We start from the raw sequence: 19,335 nt of genomic DNA on the forward strand, positions 1-19,335 counted from the left end.
TCAGCCAACAGCAGGTGCATTGCATAAACAGGAATGCGGCTGGAAGAGATGTCTTAGCCCTGTACAAAGACTGCATCTCAGTTGTACCGAGCTGGTCCTGCTATTCAAATCCTGCAGACCTTATTGGACTTCCAGACTCCACCCTCTGGAGGGTCTCCTTCCCTCTCCTGTACCCCAAAACCCTGAGCTCGTCAGGATTCCATCTGGCCTGTACAGGTGCCCCCCAGGTCCTCCAGAGAAAGAGAGGACAGCATCTTGGCTCCTGGGCCCTGGTGTTTCACTCTGGGGAGGTGGGTGGAAAGGAGGGTGGGAGCCTGCAAAGAAAGTCAGGAGGACCTCATCTCCAAGTCGGAGAGTTGGCCTGATGAGGAGAGTGTCAGTGAATGGCGTCTTGCTGTTATTTCTCTGTATCCCTGCTGGGGATGGGAGTTCCTGGCAGCTGGCCCTGGCCCTGGCCCTGGCCTTGGCCTTTGTCTCCCTACACTCTCCTCTTGGCACAGCCAGAGGCTTTCAGTGTTGTGCTTTCAGGGTCACATGGTTTAAGCTTTGCACAGCTGCTGGGGGAAAAAGAGAGAGTGAGGGAGAGACAGACAGAGAGCACTCGCTCCATTCTTACCATATATGAGGCTAAGCGATGGATATCGGCATGACTCAAAGCCCATGAAGGCAATCTCTGCCTGACTCTCACCCCTGGCTATGGAACACACTGCCTCTCACCCTACCTCTGGGCTTTTCACACCCAAATCCTCCCCTGCCCTCCACACACAAGCTTCCACTGACCCTCCCATGCACCCTCCCCTGAGTATATACACACTCTCACACCACACAAAAGACATGTGTGCGCACTTTCTGTCAAACCCATGGAAAGAAAAGCCAGCAACTTAATCAACCTAATAACTTTTGCACATCATGGCGGACAAGAGCTTGCTCTGGCAATTCTCTCTCTCTCTCTCTCTCTCCCACACACACACACACACACACGAATGCCCATGCCACGGGTGTTTTCCATACTACTTTAAGATTTTAGAATCTCTGTCCTTAGTCTCTCTCCAGTGTAAATTCTTGAGTGCCATCTCCTGTTTTTCCACCAATGCTGCACCTTTCCCATCAGAAAAGTTACTTACTGCGATCAGACTTCTCACACCGTGGAGTTTCAGAAGCCAGCCCTCCCGTGTCCCCTGCCAGCCAGTAGTCAGTGTTCCTCCTCTGCCTCTCCCACAGCACCTTGGCCTGTGCTGTGTAGCTTCTGCATGCTTCTACCACTGTTTGTAGCCTCCATCAGCAATTGCAGCCAGCACCAGCCAATGCAGGTGGGGACCATGGTCTGCCTCATGATGCTTTAGGCCACCTTGCATTGTCTTTACGAGCCTAACATCACAAGCGGTCACCAGTAATATGGTCTTACAAAGTATGGTTATGATGGAAGATGATTTTTTTTAAACAAACATATGAAGTCTTAAATATTCAAATAAGGCTTCAAATAATAATGTGATCACTGCCACTGCCATTAGTCTCTTACCTCTCAAGGTCATCAGTGGGAAGGCAGCGTTCACTTAGGTGAGAATTTTTTTTGTTTTTTTTGGCAACAGGGTCTTGCTCTATTGCCCAGGCTGGGGTGCCAACACGGCTCACTGCAGCCTCAACCTCCTGGGTTCAAGCTATCCTCCTGCCTCAGCCTCCCAAGTAGCTGGGAGTACAGGTGTGTGGCATCATAACCAGCTTATTTTTTTAAGTTGTTTTGTAGAGATGAGGTATCACCATATTGCCCAGGCTGGTCTCAAACTCCTGGGCTCAAGTGATCTGCCTACCTCAGCCTCCCAAAGTGCTGGGATTACATGCATGAGCCAACATGCCTGGCTGACATTTTTGATATATTGTTCCCAAGCTAGTATCTCTTTTTTTAAATTTTTTTCTGAGATGGAGTCTCACTCTCTTGCCCAGGCTGGAGTGCAGTGGCGCAATCTTGGCTCACTGCAACCTCTGCTTCCAGATTCGAGCGGTTCTCCTGCCTCAGCCTCCCAAGTAGCTGGGATTATAGCCATGCACCACCATGCCCAGCTATATTTTTGTATTTTTAGTAGAGACGGGGTTTCGCCATGTTGGCCAGGCTGGTCTCAAACTCCTGACCTCAGGTGATCTGCCCGCCTTGGCCTCCCAAAGTGCTGGGATTACAGGCATGTATCATTATTTTATAGGCCCAGTTCTGCTACATCTAAGAAGTTTTGAAACATAAAGATAACAAACAAATATATTATAAAAGCCTACATTGCTTATACCTTGGTTTGTTTGCAGGAATTGCATCCTGTAGAGTAGGGGTTAGTCAACTGCAGCCTGGGGTCAAATCCGGTTTTTGTGTGACCTGCAATGCAAGTTAAGAATGGTTTTGATGTTTTTTAGATGAGTCAAAAAATCTAAAGCAAAATAAGATTTCATGATACATGAAAATTACATGGAATCCAAATTGCAGTGCTTATAAATAGTTTTATTGGAGCACAGCCATGCATACTTGGTGACATTCTCTGTGGCTCCTCACACACTGAAACAAAAGGTCAAGTCATTGCGACAGACACTATGTGGCTTGAAAAGCTGAAAACATGTGCTGTCTCGTTTCTTACCAGAAACGTTTACTGACCCTTGCTGTAGGTGCTACTTTTCAATCCCTGAATATCTTTGGGAAAAGATATGAATCTTTTAGGAAGAAGTGTGGTTTACTAGAAACGGAATCCTTAAATAACAATGGCTTAAACAAGGTAGAGAATAATTTTTATTTTACATAAAAGAAATCTGGAGATAAGCAGATTGGGCTGATACAGTAATCCTGTGGTCATCGGGGCTGAGGCTTCTTCTGTCTTTCTCCTCCGCCATTATTTATTTATTTATTTATTTTTATTTATTTATTTTTTTTTGAGGCGGAGTCTCGCTCTGTCGCCCGGGCTGGAGTGCAGTGGCCGATCTCAGCTCACTGCAAGCTCCGCCTCCTGGGTTCACGCCATTCTCCTGCCTCAGCCTCCCGAGTAGCTGGGACTACAGGCGCCCGCCACCTCACCCGGCTAGTTTTTGTATTTTTAGTAGAGACAGGGGTTTCACCGTGTTAGCCAGGATGGTCTCGATCTCCTGACCTCGTGATCCGCCCGTCTCGGCCTCCCAAAGTGCTGGGATTACAGGCTTGAGCCACCGTGCCCAGCCTCCTCCGCCATTCTTACTGCATGGTTTCCATCTTTAAGATCACCTCACAGTCACATAATGGTTGCTGGAGCCCTAGTCATCACATGGTGTTCCCAGTAATAGAAAGTAGAAGAGGTGGCCGGGCGCGGTGACTCACGCCTGTAATTCCAGCACTTTGGGAGGCTGAGACGGGCGGATCACCTGAGGTGTCAGGAGTTTGAGACCAGCCTGGCCAACATGGTGAAACCTTGTCTCCACTAAAAATACAAAAAACTAGCCGGGCATGGTGGTGGGCGCCTGTAGTCCCAGCTACTTGGGAGGCTGAGGCAGGAGAATGGCGTGAACCCGGGAGGTGGAGCTTGCAGTGAGCCGAGATCGCACCACCGCACTCCAGCCTGGGCAATAGAGCGATACTCCGTCTCAAAAAATAAAAAAAAAAGAAAGAAAGAATAAAGAAGGTAGAAGAGGTTGGCCGGGCGTGGTGGCTCAAGCCTGTAATCCCAGCACTTTGGGAGGCCGAGACGGGCGGATCACGAGGTCAGGAGATCGAGACCATCCTGGCTAACATGGTGAAACCCCGTCTCTACTAAAATACAAAAAACTAGCCGGGCGACGTGGCAGGCGCCTGTAGTCCCAGCTACTTGGGAGGCTGAGGCAGGAGAATGGCGTGAACCCAGGAGGCGGAGCTTGCAGTGAGCTGAGATCCGGCCACTGCACTCCAGCCTGGGCGGCAGAGCGAGACTCCGTCTCAAAAAAAAAAAAAAAAAAAAAAAAGAGGTTAGGATCCAAGAGTGCCAGCTTAACCAGCTCCCATTAAACAGCTTCCCCAGAAGCTCTACCCAAATATTTCTTCTTACATCTAATTGGCCACCTTCATTTGCAAAAGAGGCTGAGATATGTAGTTTTGTGGCTGAGAACATTGCCACCCAGATAATGCCAGGGTTCTGTTAATGAAGCAAGAGGAGAAAGTAGATAAAGGTTAGGCAACTGGCCATCTCTGCCCTAGGAACAATTGGCCTTTCCGTATCCTCTTCAATATACGCTGCATACTAGTTTCTTATAAACCTAAGAATTATTTTTTCAAGCACCATTCTTTTTGTTTGTTTTTTGGTCGGGACAGGGTTTCGTTCTGTCATCCAGGCTGGACTGCAGTGGCATGATCGTGGCTCATTGCAACCTCCACCTCCCAGGTTCAAGAGATTCTCCTGCCTCAGCCTCCCAAGTAGCTGGGATTACAGGCACATGCCACCACACCTGGCTAATTTTTGTATTTTTAGTAGAGATGGTGTTTCACCATTTTGGCCAGGCTGGTCCTGAACTCCTGACCTCAGGTGATCTGCCTGCCTTGGCCTCCCAAAGTACTGGGATTACAGACGTGGGCCACTGTGCCCAGCCTCTTGCTCCCTCTTTCAACAGGTTTCCTTCTTTCCCATGTCTCCTCTTCCCTAATACCTTGGCATCATTGAGACTGGAGAGTCACAGCAACCTCTTTCCTTTCCTAGTTGTCTTGCCTCTAATCCTGTGCTCTTTTTGTTTTATTAACTTTTGTGCTTGAGCCATTTTTTCTTTAGTTTCTTTGTACCAATAATTATATTTATGTAATTACATGAACAGTGATATAATTCTATTCAACAGTACATATTAATGTTCCAGGGACCAGGTACCAAAAAAACACAAAGCTGTTAACAAGAACATCAAACGAATGTGTGGGCTGGGTGCAGTGGCTCATACTTGTAATTCCAACACTTTGGGAGGCCAAGTCAGGAGAATTGCCTGAGCCCAGGAGTCCAAGACCAGCCTGGGCAACATAGCGAGACCTCATCTCTACAAAAAACATAAAAAATTATCTAGCTAATTGGTGTTGGCAGGTGCCTGTAGTCATAGGTACATGGGAGGCTGAGGTGGGAGGATCTATCGCTTGAGCCCAGGAAGTAGAGGCTACAGTGAGCCAAGATTGCACCACTGCACTCCAGCCTGGGCAACAGAGTGTGACCCTGTCTACAACACACACACACACACACACACACACACACACACACACACACAGAAAGAGAGAGAGAGAGAGACAGAGAATGTGGCCTGGCCTTAGTCTCTGTCATTTTTGTTTGTTTGTTTTTGAGATGGAGTGTTGCTCTGTCACCAGGCTGGAATCCAGTGGCGCAATCTCTGCTCACTGCAACCTTTGCCTCCCCAGTTCAAGCGATTCTCCTGCCTCAGCCTCCTGAGTAGCTGGGACTACAGGCACGCACCACCATACCCAGCTAATTTTTGTATTTTTAGTAGAGATGGAGTTTCACCATGTTGGCCAGGATGGTCTCAGTCTCTTGACCTGGTGATCCACCCACCTCAGCCTCCCAAAGTGCTGGGATTACAGGCATAAGCCACTACACCCAGCCGATTTTTCTTAACTTACTAAGTTTATATGTGCTAGGCCAGATGCAGTAGCTCACGCCTGTAATCCCAGCACTTTGAAAGGCCAAGGTGGAAAGATCACTTGAGCTTAGGAATTTGAGACCAGCCTGGGCAACATAGCAAGACCTCGTCTCTATAAAAAATTTAAAAATTAGCCTGTGGTGGCATGCACCTGCTACCTCAGCCTACTGAGTCCCAGCTACTCAGGAGGCTGAAGCGGGAGGATCACTTGAGCCTGGGAAGTAGAGGCTGCACTGAGCCAGAGATTGTACTATTGCATCCCAGCCTGGGTGACAGAGCAAGACCCTGTCTCAAAAAAAAAAAAAAAAAAAAAAAAAGGTTTATATGTGCTTAAAAGAACCAAGCCTTTTATTGAATATTGAAGATTCACCAAGGATTTTATTTGATCATATAATATAATTATAAAATCATTATTAATAAGCCATAGAATGTACGAAAGTATATCTAGTGAAAAATAAGTCTCCTTCCCATTTCTGTCCCCCACCACCAGCTCTCCTACCCAAGATAACCACTTCTTGAATATTCTCAAAGATGGTCTATGCCTTTCTAAGTCCACGTGCATATGTATGCACACATGTGCCTGTATGACATTTTCCAGCAGAAGTGGTAGCGTATCATACACACTGTTCTGCATCTGCTGTTTTCATTTAGCAGTATGTCTTAGGGATTATCTGCCTATAGCCAGATCTACCCAAAGCTCAGATCTGACCATGACAAACCAATGAGCAAAATGTGGGATATACACACAATGGAATATTATTTGGGAATATTCTAATAATATTAGAAAAAGAATGAAATTCAGCCTGCCATGGTGGTTCACGCATGTAATCCCAGCACTTTGGGAGGCTGAGGTGGGTGGATCACCTGAGGTCAGGAGTTCAAGACCGTCCTGGCCAACAGGGTGAAACCCCATCTCTACTAAAAATACAAAAATTAGCCAGGTGTGGTGGCATGTGCCTGTAACCCCAGCTACTTGGGAGGCTGAGGCAGGAGAATCGCTTGAACCCGGGAGGCGGAGGTTGCGGTGAGCTGAGATCATGCCACTGCACTCCAGCCTGGGCGATAAGAACAAGACTCCGTCTCAAAAACAAACAAAACAAAACAAAGCAAAAAGAACACTGATTAGGTGCCTTGGTAGATTCAAGCAAAGAGATGATGATGGCTTGTACCAGATAGGTGATGTGAAGTTAAAGAAAAGTGGGCAAATTAGAGATATATTTTGGAGGCAAAATAGACAGGAGATCAGAGGCTGGCATGGAGACAGAATGCTGCCCAGAGTCTCTAGCTTTTACATTTGGGTGGGTGGTGGGCCATTCCCTGGGGGAAATTAAGTTCCTGGGACTTGGGAGTCAGGACCCTTGGGTTTTAGTCCCAGCAGTTTCTGTCTCTGGGAGTCAGGCAGGTGACTTCCCCTCTGTAGGTCTCCTCATCTGATGAGTAAGTGAACTAAATCCTTTCTGAAGTCCCTTCCAATAAATGGCTGTACAATCAAACTACTAGATATTTACATCTTAGTGAATGTTCATTTATGAGGTTAGTTTTTTTCCATAGCACGAACTGAGATGTGCGGTGGACTTTGAATGGGAAACGGGGATGCAGGGGAGAAGGACATTTGAGAGAGTGGGGTCCTAGGAACTTGAAGGTGACCAGAGCAAGCTGGAGATAGGGAAGCAGTGCCACCAAGAGAGACGCACAGAAGCGGACACCAAAGGGTGCACAAAAGCTATTCCTGCATCCCAGGCCAGCCAAGGGACAGCCCTCCCGCAGAGAGAAGGGTACAAGGGAGGAACTTTAACAACGATTAATCAGTTTCAGTGGGAGAAAAAAACTAAAATACAGCCAGGAAGAAAAAAACTCAGTAGCATGATCCAAATCTGATGGGATTTCATAAGATATCCCTCTAATCCACTTCCTTTGCTTTGTAATTGATTTCAGTTTTAGCCAAAGCAAGCCTCCAAAAGTTAGGCTTTTATCCCCGATCTTGTGCCTGGCACTTGCTCCAGGCGTCTTGTAGCTCCAGTGAAAATGTGAGTTCCCAGGAGAATGAGCCTCGTACTTGTGTTCTTTTACGTCCTTATATCATACCCGTAACAGAAGCACCGTAGGTGTTTACTGATACCTCACATCTAGAAAAGTTGCTGTGGAAAAGTCATGCCCTGACCTGGACATCATACCTTTGTCTCATAAGTACAGTGATTTGTCACTCCATCCTGGACAGAGCTTGGGGGGAAACCGAGGTCTTCTCTGTGGAATGTGAGGTCTTCCGGTCTGTCACAGGCCCAGGCTTCCCTAAGGCAGAATAAGAAAGGAAGGGCTTCGTGTTTCTGAGGGAGAGAGTGGCTAGCGGTGCAGCTGCTGAATGACATCCCAAGGCAACAGAGAGGGCTGTGAGCTGCCCTCACCCTGGCCCACTGCTGCCAAGCTAGCTCGACTCTTGTTCCCTCCATGTTGCAGTGGCCATCAGAGCAGGGAGTGCCCATAATGTTGGCCAATCAGACGAGGACTGCAGAACAGGAGAAATGGGAACTGTGGTCCTGAAAACCTCTGCTTTCTCGGCCCGACGAAATGCAGAGTTATGTGAAGCTTGTGTCTTTCCGTGTGATAGCGTGCTTCTGGCTTTCAATACCCTGAAAAACAACCCACTAAACATATGTGTATACACATATGCTGGAAAGCCTGTACATCTATATGCTTTTACATATGTATATATATAGCAGAGATCTGCTTGCTCAGGAAATATACCCATGGATGTGTTTGTTGTGATCGATACACACACAGGAATATCCATCTGAGGAGGCTGGTATATATCTGTGTGCTCGTGCCCAGATATATAGAGGGAGGGGCTTTGAGCTGAGCCTGGTCCCAGGTGCCCCTTGCTTGTGTTTCTGGGCGAGGAGAGAGCTGAGTGCAGTGAACATGCTCTCTCTCTCTCTTTTTTTTTTTTTTTTAGTTAATTAATTATTTATTTTTGAGACGGAGTCTTGCTCTGTGGCCCAGGCTGGAGTGCAGTGGTGTGATTTCGGCTCACTGCAAGCTCTACCTCCCAGGCTCACACCATTCTCCTGCCTCAGCCTCCCGGAGTAGCTGGGACTACAGGTGCCCGCCACCACGCCCGGCTAACTTTTTTGTATTTTTAGTAGAGACGGAGTTTCAGTGTGTTAGCCAGGACGGTCTCGATCTCCTGACCTCGTGATCCTCCTGCCTCGGCCTCCCAAAGTGCTGGGATTACAGGCGTGAGCCACCGTGCCCGGCCGTGAACACGCTGTCTTGCTGCCAGGCCTCCGACTGCCTGAGGACGCCAGTTGTAACCTTGCCACTCCTCAGCCTTCCCCACGGCCCTCACCTGCTGACGCAGGAGGTGAACCCCACGAACTGCTGCCTGATTAGCAAGGCTGGGCAGGTGTCTGTCTCCCAGAGAGGGAGCTGGGGTGGGGGCACCCCACAGGTGGCTCCGCAGGAGAAAGGGCTACCAGGGGAGCCCAGCCACGGGGGCACCCTTCACTCTCACCCCACAAGCTTTCTCTTTCCATCAGGAGATATTTGATTCAATTGATCTGAGACATGATCCCTGCTCATTTTCACTCTACACATTCTTTGCCCGCTTCCATTTCTGTCTAACTCAAATTCTCCGCTTCAGTCAAATTAGCCTGCTCATGGTTTCCTGAATATAGTTGGAGATTGCCTGCCCCTGGGTCTTTGCCTGCCCCGTCTCCTGCCTTGGAATGTGCCTCTCTACCAGCCACCAGCTGCTCCGTACCCCCCCACCCCCTACCACTTCCAAACACTACCGAGGTCCCTTTCCTACTAGAAGCCTTCCCTGATCACCCAGCTGAGTGCGCTCTCCCTGTGCAGAACCCTCTCCCAGGCTGGCCATCTGCTGCTGGTATTTAGGGTTAGCTCTCTGTGGGCATGAGATTACAAACTTGCCTTTCTCATCAGCCACTCTGGTGTGCCTGACCAGAGGCCCCTCTCCAACCTTCTTCTCAGGCCTTTTAAGTGTCCAGAGTGTTTTAACCAGTCACCCCCAGTTTCTGTGACATTGCCCTGCAAACATGGCACAGAGATAATGAGACGATCTAACAAAACACCTCTACTGACCGCATGTAGCACGTGGTCAATGTGCAGCCCCCGCCTTAAACCAGATAGTAACCAGTTAAGAGTTGATATTCTTATTTGGGTATCTCAAGACGACTGGAAGTCTTCATTTATCGAGTTCTTTACTCCAAGCACTAAGCCTTCTTGACAATCCACTCTGGAAAATCATTTCAGGGGCCCGTTTTTGCTTGTTTGGTTTGGTTTTTGCTTTTCTTGGCCTATAAAATTACCTCTAGGAGTGGATGAATATCAATCTAGGACGCAAAACCCTGAGCTCTGACCTTAGCTACCAGTTATGCTGAACTACAAGGACGACTGGCCAGTTTGGGAATGATTTGTTGTTTTTTTGTTTTTTGTTTTTTTTGTTTTTTTTTTGAGACGGAGTCTCGCTCTGTCGCTCAGGCTGGAGGGCAGTGGCCGGATCTCAGCTCAGTGCAAGCTCCGCCTCCCGGGTTCCCGCCATTCTCCTGCCTCAGCCTCCGGAGTAGCTGGGACTACAGGCGCCCGCCACCGCGCCTGGCTAGTTTTTTGTATTTTTTTTAGTAGAGACGGGGTTTCACCGTATTAGCCAGGATGGTCTCGATCTCCTGACCTCGTGATCCGCCCGTCTCGGCCTCCCAAAGTGCTGGGATTACAGGCTTGAGCCACTGCGCCCGGCCGGGAATGATTTGAACCGTCTGCACGGTTCTCTTTTGAGCTCCCTGTTTTGTTTTGTTTTGTTTTGTTTTGTTTTGTTTTGTTTTGTTTTGTTTTATTTTATTTTATTTTATTTTTTCCCTGAAACATCTCTCTAGAGGTTGGCTTGGGTAACAACAGCACGCTCACTGCTAGAACTCTTGTCCCAGACTCAGTAAGCAGCCAGCATTCACCAAGTATGAAGTTTCTGATACCCAAATGTAGGCGTTCCCTCTGTAAGCCAAAATTGTCCACTTGGGAATCTGAATCAGAAACTCCTTGGGGGATGTGGAGACTGGAGCGATTCCCAAGTCTGCCACAGGACATAGCTTTCCATGTGGACAGTGATACTGAAGGCTGTGGGGTAGACAAGCAGGAATCTTCCCTCCTGGAAACTTTCACTTCCTCCAGCCAGTCCAAGGCTAGATTGGGAGTCACTGTAAGTTTCTGAGCAGCCCAGGATAGGAAGCCCAGCCTCTGGGGAGACCCTGTCAAAGGCCAGCATCTTTGACATCTGTTAGATCTGTCTTGGCTTCCAGTGTTGCTTGAGATCACCTTTTGCTTCAAGCTGACTCGATTGCCTGCTGGTCAGCTCTGGAGCTGTCCACCATTGTGACCACAGTGGTCTCCAGCCAGCCCTGAATTCTGTCTGGTTCTGTTCCCTAACTGTGATGAGTATGCAGGCGCTTGCCTTTCACACCTCACACATGTTACCTGCAAGTTTGCACTGTACCTCCCAACCACAGCCCCCTGCCTGCCTGGGGCAGAACGTGAGATGGGAGGTGAGAAAAAAAATCAAAGCTCTCCATTTTACTATTTACAAACTGTTTTGGTCAAAAATTGAGTAGAGGAACAAACTGATGAAACTATTAAATAAATAGAAATTTCTAATAATCCTTTACATTCTCATAGCATGATCAGAGTTTATGAAGTGTTGGCATATGCATTGCCATGTAATCCTCACACATGCCCCCATAAAATGGGGCCATAAACTGGTGTTACTATTCCCATTTGACGATGAGGAAATATGTGCTTTGGAGAAGTCTACTAATTTGCTCAATGTCGTGCAATTACTAAATGATACTGCTGGAACTGAAATGCAGGCCTTCTTCTTCTAGGTCTAAAGACATTTTTGAAATACCGCTGGTGTTCACTTATCCTTGCTCTTCCTGCCATCCTGTACCAGGGCCAGATCAGAATTGAATGATCTAAATGCTCTGTGTGACCTAAGTACAGCCTCCGTCTGGCTTTTGTCTCGGCAGATTGGGCTAAGTCCAGGGGGGAGCACTGGCTGTTTCCAGGCGTGTGGGCTCATTATGTCCAGGTGGAGGAGACTAATGGGAGTAATGGCTTACTCACTCACTCACTTACTCATTCACTCACTTACTCACTTACTCAGTTACTTACTTACTTATTTGGCTTCAAGCCAAGGAGCCGCTCCCAATTCTTCAGCCCCAAGGGGCCTCCTACAGTAAAAATCCCTCACTGGTATGGGATTTATGCCACTGAGATAATGTGTTTGGTGCCAGTGACTCTGCTGGTTAGAATGAAAGAAAGAGGCTGACTCCTGGCTGTGTGGAAACCACAGAAAAGAGGATGAGGTTCCCATGGGCACACCCTCTGCTTCTTCCTATCCTTGGGCTTAGCTGTGTCTAACAGAAACGGCAGCAAGATATGCCAAGCACAGACCTGCCCCCCTTCTACGGCCTGGACAAAGCCATAGGCAGGGTTTGGTCCTAGCCCTGTCTCCACCCAAGGTGAGATGTCATCATCAGAAAACTCCTATTGGGCATCTACCTGCAGCTCGCAGGATAGCAGTGATTTCTGCAACACCATGCCCTCCAGCAGCAACACAGGCGCCCTGGTTTTGCAATATTGTGGTGGTAGTTCTGAGTATCCCTGGGGTGGGGTAAAGGGACAGGAAGTGTTGTTGATACATTCTCAATGCTAAATGTATCAAAATTCACACTGATTTAAAAATAAACATATACCATCTGGCATTTTTAGGAAAATGAAGAAGGGATGGGTTTGGGGAGGATGAATTGCTAAGTGGCACAAAAACAGGCTATAACGACTCCAAACAGACATGAGTCATTCAGAGGAGCTCAGTCTTGTGTCTTTCATTCCAAACCCCTGAGCCAAGCAGACCTGGTAGCAGAGCTGGAGGGTGGCCAAGTCCAGGAAGCCAGGCTGGGGGCAGGAAATACAGCAGGGTAGTTTTTAGCTGGTGTCCAGGGAACAGAGGGGGTGATGGAAAAGAGGAGAGGCAGAGGAAACCCATTACCACCTGGTGTCTTGCCACTAAGAAGATGGAATTCACTTCAGATTTTGGTCCCTTGGTGACTTAATTACACATTGAAGGTAGACAACTTACTGAGAGACAGAGAGGGTAGTGGGTGAGGAGCATAAACTCTGGAGTTGGTAGGATGACATGAGTAAATATATATAAATCACCTAGGACAGTGCTTAATGTTCTAAGTAAAATTCTAATGTTGGTTATTGCTACTACTGGGTACAATGAAGAGCTGCAGTGGAAATTCAGGGTCCTAGAGTGGCAATAATGTGCAACACAGCTGGGTGCAGTGGCTCACGCCTGTAATTCCATCACTTTGCGAGGCCGAGGCAGGCAGATCACCTGAGGTCAGGAGTTTGAGACTAGCCTGGCCAACATGGTAAAACCGCGACTCTACTAAAAATACAAAAATTAGCTGGGCTTGGTGGTGCCCACCTCTAGTTCCAGCTACTTGAAAGGCTGAGGCAGGAGAATCAATTGAACCCAGGAGGCAGAGGTTGCAGTGAGCCAAGATGGCGCCACTTCACTCCAGCCTGGCTACAAGAGCAAAACTCTGTCAAAAACAAACAAACAAACAAAAAAGCAACACAAATGCATTTAAGACAGAAACCTGTTCTGCAAAGAGGAAGAGGTACCAGTAGATGCTATTATGGCATCCTGGGGCTTTCTGTAGGCCAAGTTTAGGCCACCTCATTGGAACAATATAATGTAGTTTCAGAACTGTGACTTCCAGCTTCAGCAGGCTGGAAGAAATCCATCTCCCATTAATCTTTCTATCAGACTCCAGGAAAAAAATAAAGCAAAAATGGTTTCCTATTTCATCTTTAAGAAAGTCAAATTATTCAAGATACACTGAGCACCTACTCTGCATAAAATAGCCTAATGATTCTAGAAGTTAAAATGAAGTAAAAGATTTGTTTCCTGCTGTTAAGGATCTTATAATCCCTTTGGGAAGACAAGGTCAATACTAATACAGATGAAAATGTAATCTTCTTCTTGAACAGTAAGAATCTATACCTTCACACATTTCTCTCTTTGCCCAGACTTTGAGCAAGCTTAGATTTAAATTCAGTGCCCAAATTCTGAAGCAACTCACTTTTCCTCAGAGGTCCTTCTGGATTCAATTATTTGTTTATTTTTGAGATCTGGTTATGAGACTGGCTAATTTTTGGCAGAGACGGGGTTTCGCCATGTTGCTAGATTGGTCTTGAACTCCCAGGCGCAAGCGATCCATCCGCCTTGGTCTCACAAAGTCCTGGGATTACAGGTGTGAGCCACTGCGCCTGGCCTGGATTCAATTTTTTATTAAGAGTTTTATTGGTTTTTTTAAGATACATATTCTAATGACAAATCATTAGAATTGTTTTGGGAATCAGAAGATCAAAAGCACTAAAACATTATCTACTGGGCATGAAATAGCAATACCAGAAAAATAACCTGACTGGGCATGGTGGCTCATGCCTGGAATCCCAGCACTTTGGGAGGCCAAGGTGGGCAGTTTAATTGAGCCCAGGAGTTTGAGAGCAGCCTGAGTAATATTGTGAGACCCTGTCTCTACAAAATACACACACACACACACAAATTAGCCAGGTGTGGCATCATGTGTCTGTAGTCCCAGCTGCCCAGGGAGCTGAGGTGAGAGCTCTAGGCTGCAATGAGCTGTGATTATACCACTGCACTCCAGTCTGGGCAACAGAGTGAGACTTTGTGAAAAGAAAGAAAGAAAAGGAAGGAAGGAAGGAAGGAAGGAAGGAAGGAAGGAAGGAAGGAAGGAAGGAAGGAAGGAAGGAAGGAAGGGAAGGAAGGAAGAAGAAAGGAGAAAGAAAGAAGAAACAAAGAAGAAATAAGAAAGAAAAGAGAAAGAGAGAAAGAAAAGAAGGAAAGAAAGAAAGGAAAGAAAGAAAGAAAGAAAGAAAGAGAAAGAAAAGAAAGAAAGAGAAAGAAAAGAAAGAAAGAAGGAAAGAAAGAAAGGAAAGAAAGAAAGAAAGAAAGAGAAAGAAAAGAAAGAAAGAAGGAAAGAAAGAAAGAAAGAATCCATGAAGACTCACAGAATCTTTGAGTTAAAGGGAACTTGGAAGTCATGGAGTCAACTTCTGCCCCAAAGTAAGTATCCTCCTATAAGCTCTCAGATGCTTGGATCCCAGCATTTCCCTGAGAACACTTCCAGACCATTCTGTGGTGAGTCAGCAATGTTGGAAAATTTTTTGAACAGAAATCCATCTCCCATTCATCCTCGTCCCTAATGATCCTCCTTCTGCCCTGCGGAGTGACATAGAACAAGCCTCATACCTATTCCTCATTGGTAGCCATTCCCATACATAAAGTCAGTAATCATGTCCTTCAGAAGACTCCAGGCTAGACATGCTCAACTGCAGTGGCCCCATATCCTGCTGAGCAGTGCCCAAGGCCTGCAGCCTCCTCCTCTGGTGGATGAACTCTAGTTTATCAAGGTCCCTCTTGGAACCTTGTGCTACAGAGTGGTACAAATATGACCTGGCCAGCACCAAGATTCCTGGGCCAGTTGCTCCCTGAAACATCTGACAGAGAGTAGGTTACTCTCTGTCTACTAATAGAGCTCTGAGGTTGCATTAGCTCTTTCACCAGCCGCTTCCCATGTGGGGCTCTTACTGAACCTGTTGGTTGACTTAACTCCCCTATCTTCTGTTTCACATGCACAAGTCAGGCCTCTACTTTGCAATAGATATTTTCAACCAAAAGTGCAAGCCATTATATTTATTCATGCTAAATCTGAACTTACTGGTTTTAGTCTAGCAAAAAGTCCAGGAAGACCTTTCTTTCTCTTTTAGAGATAGGCTCTCATTCCATTGCCCAGGCTAGAGTGCAGTGATGCAGTCATAGCTCAATGTAGCCTCAAACTCCTAGGCTTAAGGGATCCACTCTTGTGCACCGCCACACCTGGCTAATTTCTAATATTTTTTCATAGAGACAGGGTCTCAAGCTGGGAGTCCTAGTGCACACCTGTAATTCTAGCTACTCAGGAGGCTGAGATGAGAGGATCCTTTGAGCTAGGAGTTCAAGGCTGCAGAGCTATAATTGCACCACTGTACTCCACTCCAGCCTGGATGACAGAATGAGACCCTGACCCTTAAAAAAAAAAAAAAAGTAACAGGTTCTCGCTACGTCGCTCAGGCTGATCAAACTCCTAATATTAAGGGATCTTTCTGCCTCAGCCTCTGGAGTAGCTGGGATTACAGGCTCATTCTTAATGTTTATCCTATCAACTATAGATTATAACTAAATTTTCATCTATTTTTGATTAGCTGTCTATTCTGTCACTTGCAAATGTAGGCAGCCTGTCTTCAGACTTCAAGATTACTAATGAGATGCAGAGTGACCTTGAACTAGTCAGTTAACCTCTGTAGAGCTCAGTTTCCTCATCTGAGGAAAGCAAGCGAGCAGAGAATGACCTCATAGGTCCCTAGGAATTTCAGTATACCTTATGCAAATAAAATGGCCAGCTGGTAAAAGACAGGGAAGGGGAAAAGAGCATGAACTGACCCCTTTCACTCATGGCATAAAGTGGTCAAATAAATGTTCTGTGTTCAAATATATGTATTTCAACTTTAAACCTCAGGCATTGTCTTCAGGTAATTAAACTCTGAGAACAACATGGTAGATACCTTCATTCATAATTAAACATTCATTTTTTGCATAGTGCTAGTCTGTGGGGGAGAAGAGCTGCAAGATTTACAGGTATTTTGTCAATTTAATTGCAATACATTCGTTCCTAAATTCAGTACATTATCTAAAACTACTTGATGATGAAATATTAGTCTCTTTTTTTTTTTTTTAAGACAGAGTCTCGCTCTGTCACCCAGGCTGGGGCGCAGTGGTGTGATAGCTCACTGCAGCCTCAGCCTCCCAGGTTCAAGCAGTTCTCCTGCCTCAGCCTCCCGGGTAGCTGGGACTACAGGCGCGCACCACCACACCTGGCTAATTTTTGTATTTTTAGTAGAGACGGAGTTTCACCGTGTTGGCTAGAATGGTCTTGATCTCTTGACCTCGTGATCCGCCCGCCTCGGTCTCCCAAAGTGCTGGGATTACAGGTGTGAGCCACCGCGCCTGGCCTGGAATCTCTTTAAACTTTTTCAGCATTTGTTTTTTTCTCCACTGAGAAAGTTAAGTGTGATGGGAGGGAATCTAGTTCTTTTGACTATTTTAAAATAGTCCGTCTCAAAACAAACAAACAAAAAGGGATTCTAGAGTTGACGTTGTGCCCCCCACCCCCATCTTCCGCCCTGAGCCGTCCCCCTTTGCTGTCTTCTCTCAAGGAAGAAGACAGCAGCATTAAGCCTCATTTCATCTTGGAGGATGAGATCACACAGCCTTATTGCCGACCTTTGACCGGTCTATTACTCTAGTTGCTTTTCCTGAGGGGTCTCCCCCGCTTCACCCATCCGAGCCCAACCCTCTCTGACAACGTTTTTAAATTTACCAATCATCCCATCAGCAGTAAGCCCATCAGCAGATAAAAACGTGAGGATCAGAGGGACAGGGCAGCTTTTCTATAGCAGGGCTGGGGCTGAGGCCATCAGAAGGGTCAGTATGAAGTGAACTCCAAGCTCCAGCATCCCTGGCTTAACCCAGGGCCTTGGAAAGCTCATCCTTTCTCTTATTTTCTCTCCCTATTCTTACTTATAGGGGATTTTAAAATAGTAAAGGAGTTACTGTGTTTTTCTGAGTAAATCAAAATAATCAACCAAAAAGCTACAAAGAACTAACCCTAGTTTCCGAAAGGGTTTGTGAGCTAAATAATTTAAATGCCATATGCCAGGTGAGGGCACAACAGATGTGTGGAGGGCAGTGGAGTGGGACCGTGCAGGCCCTGTGGGGAGTGGGGCTCAGTGAGTTGGAAATTCCCATTGGAGAGGATTGGAAAGTCTTTAAAATGTTATTACCCTTGGACCAAATATTCCACTTCTGGGACTCAACTGGAAGGAAATTATTCACACACATGGGCAAGATTTATGAAGAAAAAATTTTATTGCAATATTTACAATCAATAAAAATTGGAAATATTCAATAAAAGGGAAATTATGAGATATTCATATGATAAAAATATTGCATGACATTTAAACTAATGTTTTTTAAAAGTCCTTAAAGGAGGAGGAATTTCCTACAAAGTTATTTTTAACAAAAAGCAGGATGCAATTGTGTGTGTGTGTGTGTGTGTGTGTGTGTATGTGTGTACGGTTTTTTGTTTTTTTTTTTGAGACGGAGTCTGGCTCTGTAACCCAGGCTGGATGGAGTGCAGTGGCCGGATCTCAGCTCACTGCAAGCTCCGCCTCCAAGGCTTACGCCATTCTCCGGCCTCAGCCTCCCGAGTAACTGGGACTACAGGCGCCCGCCACGTCGCCCGGCTAGTTTTTTTTTTTTTTTAGTAGAGACGGGGTTTCAACGTGTTAGCCAGGATAGTCTCGATCTCCTGACCTCGTGATCCGCCCATCTCTGCCTCCCAAAGTGCTGGGATTATAGGCTTGAGCCACCGCGCCCGGCGTGTGTACGGTTTTATCTCAACTTAGTTTAAAGCTAGAAAGCTAGAAAAAAGACTGGAAAGAAATATGAATATTACTCATGGCTTTCTCTAGGTGGTAAGATTATGGATGCTTTTATTCCTTTATGTTTCTATATTTTTCAGTTTTTCTAAAGTAAACGTTTTGGCGGAGTGCAGTGGCTCATGCCTGTTATCCCAGCGCTTTGGGAGGCTGATGAGGGCAGATTGCTTGAGCTCAGGAGTTTGAGACCAGCCTGGGCCATGTGGCAAAACCCTATCTCCACAAAAATTAGCTGGGCATGGTGGTGCATGCTTGTAGTCCCAGCTACGCAGGAGGCTGAGGCAGGAGAATCGCTTGAACTTGGGAGGCAGAGGTTGCAGTGAGCTGAAATTGTGCCAGTGCACTCCAGCCTGGGCAATAGAGCAAGACTCTCAACTCAAAAAATCTCCAGGGTCAAAAATAAAATAAAATGAGAGGTAGGAGAAATTATTAGAGATTCTGGACCTTCTAGGACATTTTTCCCTAATATCCACCCAGGCCATGCCCAGATGGCCTTGCATCTTCAGCTGTGCCATCAAACAAAACTGGGAATTGCAGCTTTACCACTTACCTAGCTGTATAACCTTACACAAGCAAGTCACTTACTCTCTGTGCTTTTAGGTTCTTAATATGTAAAACAATGTTTTACATTAAAAATTAAATGAAATAGCTCCTGAAAAGCCCAGGCACATTGTCAGAGCTCAGTAAAAATGTGTTCCCTTATGCTAGTACTGGAGCAGGACACCTGCAGGTTTGTAGGCGGGGAGACATTAGTGGACACAGTGGCTGGGTGATGAAGTGGGGCTCCAGAGGATGAGCAGAGATTGCGTCTGTGCCAGCACCCTGGCCCTGTCAGTTCCCCTCCTCACATGATGGACATGAGGGGAACACGAATGAGGAACACTGCGAAGGAAATACCATCTGGGACCAGCAAGAGTCCCTCCCAAGGAGTCACCAGCCCAGAGTCGGCCCTCTTCTGAGCCGTCCGGCTGGAGTCAATCTGCTTTGGACAACACAGCTTCAGATGGAGATATACTGAGGTCAAATGATCCTTGAAGACAAAATAATCTCTGGGTTTCTTTTGCTCTGATTATAATGTTGCAATTATAATGAGCAGAT

Source organism: Rhinopithecus bieti, unplaced genomic scaffold (genome assembly GCF_001698545.2).
Source record: "Rhinopithecus bieti isolate Rb0 unplaced genomic scaffold, ASM169854v2 scaffold_20777, whole genome shotgun sequence".
NCBI classification, from domain to species: domain Eukaryota; kingdom Metazoa; phylum Chordata; class Mammalia; order Primates; family Cercopithecidae; genus Rhinopithecus; species Rhinopithecus bieti.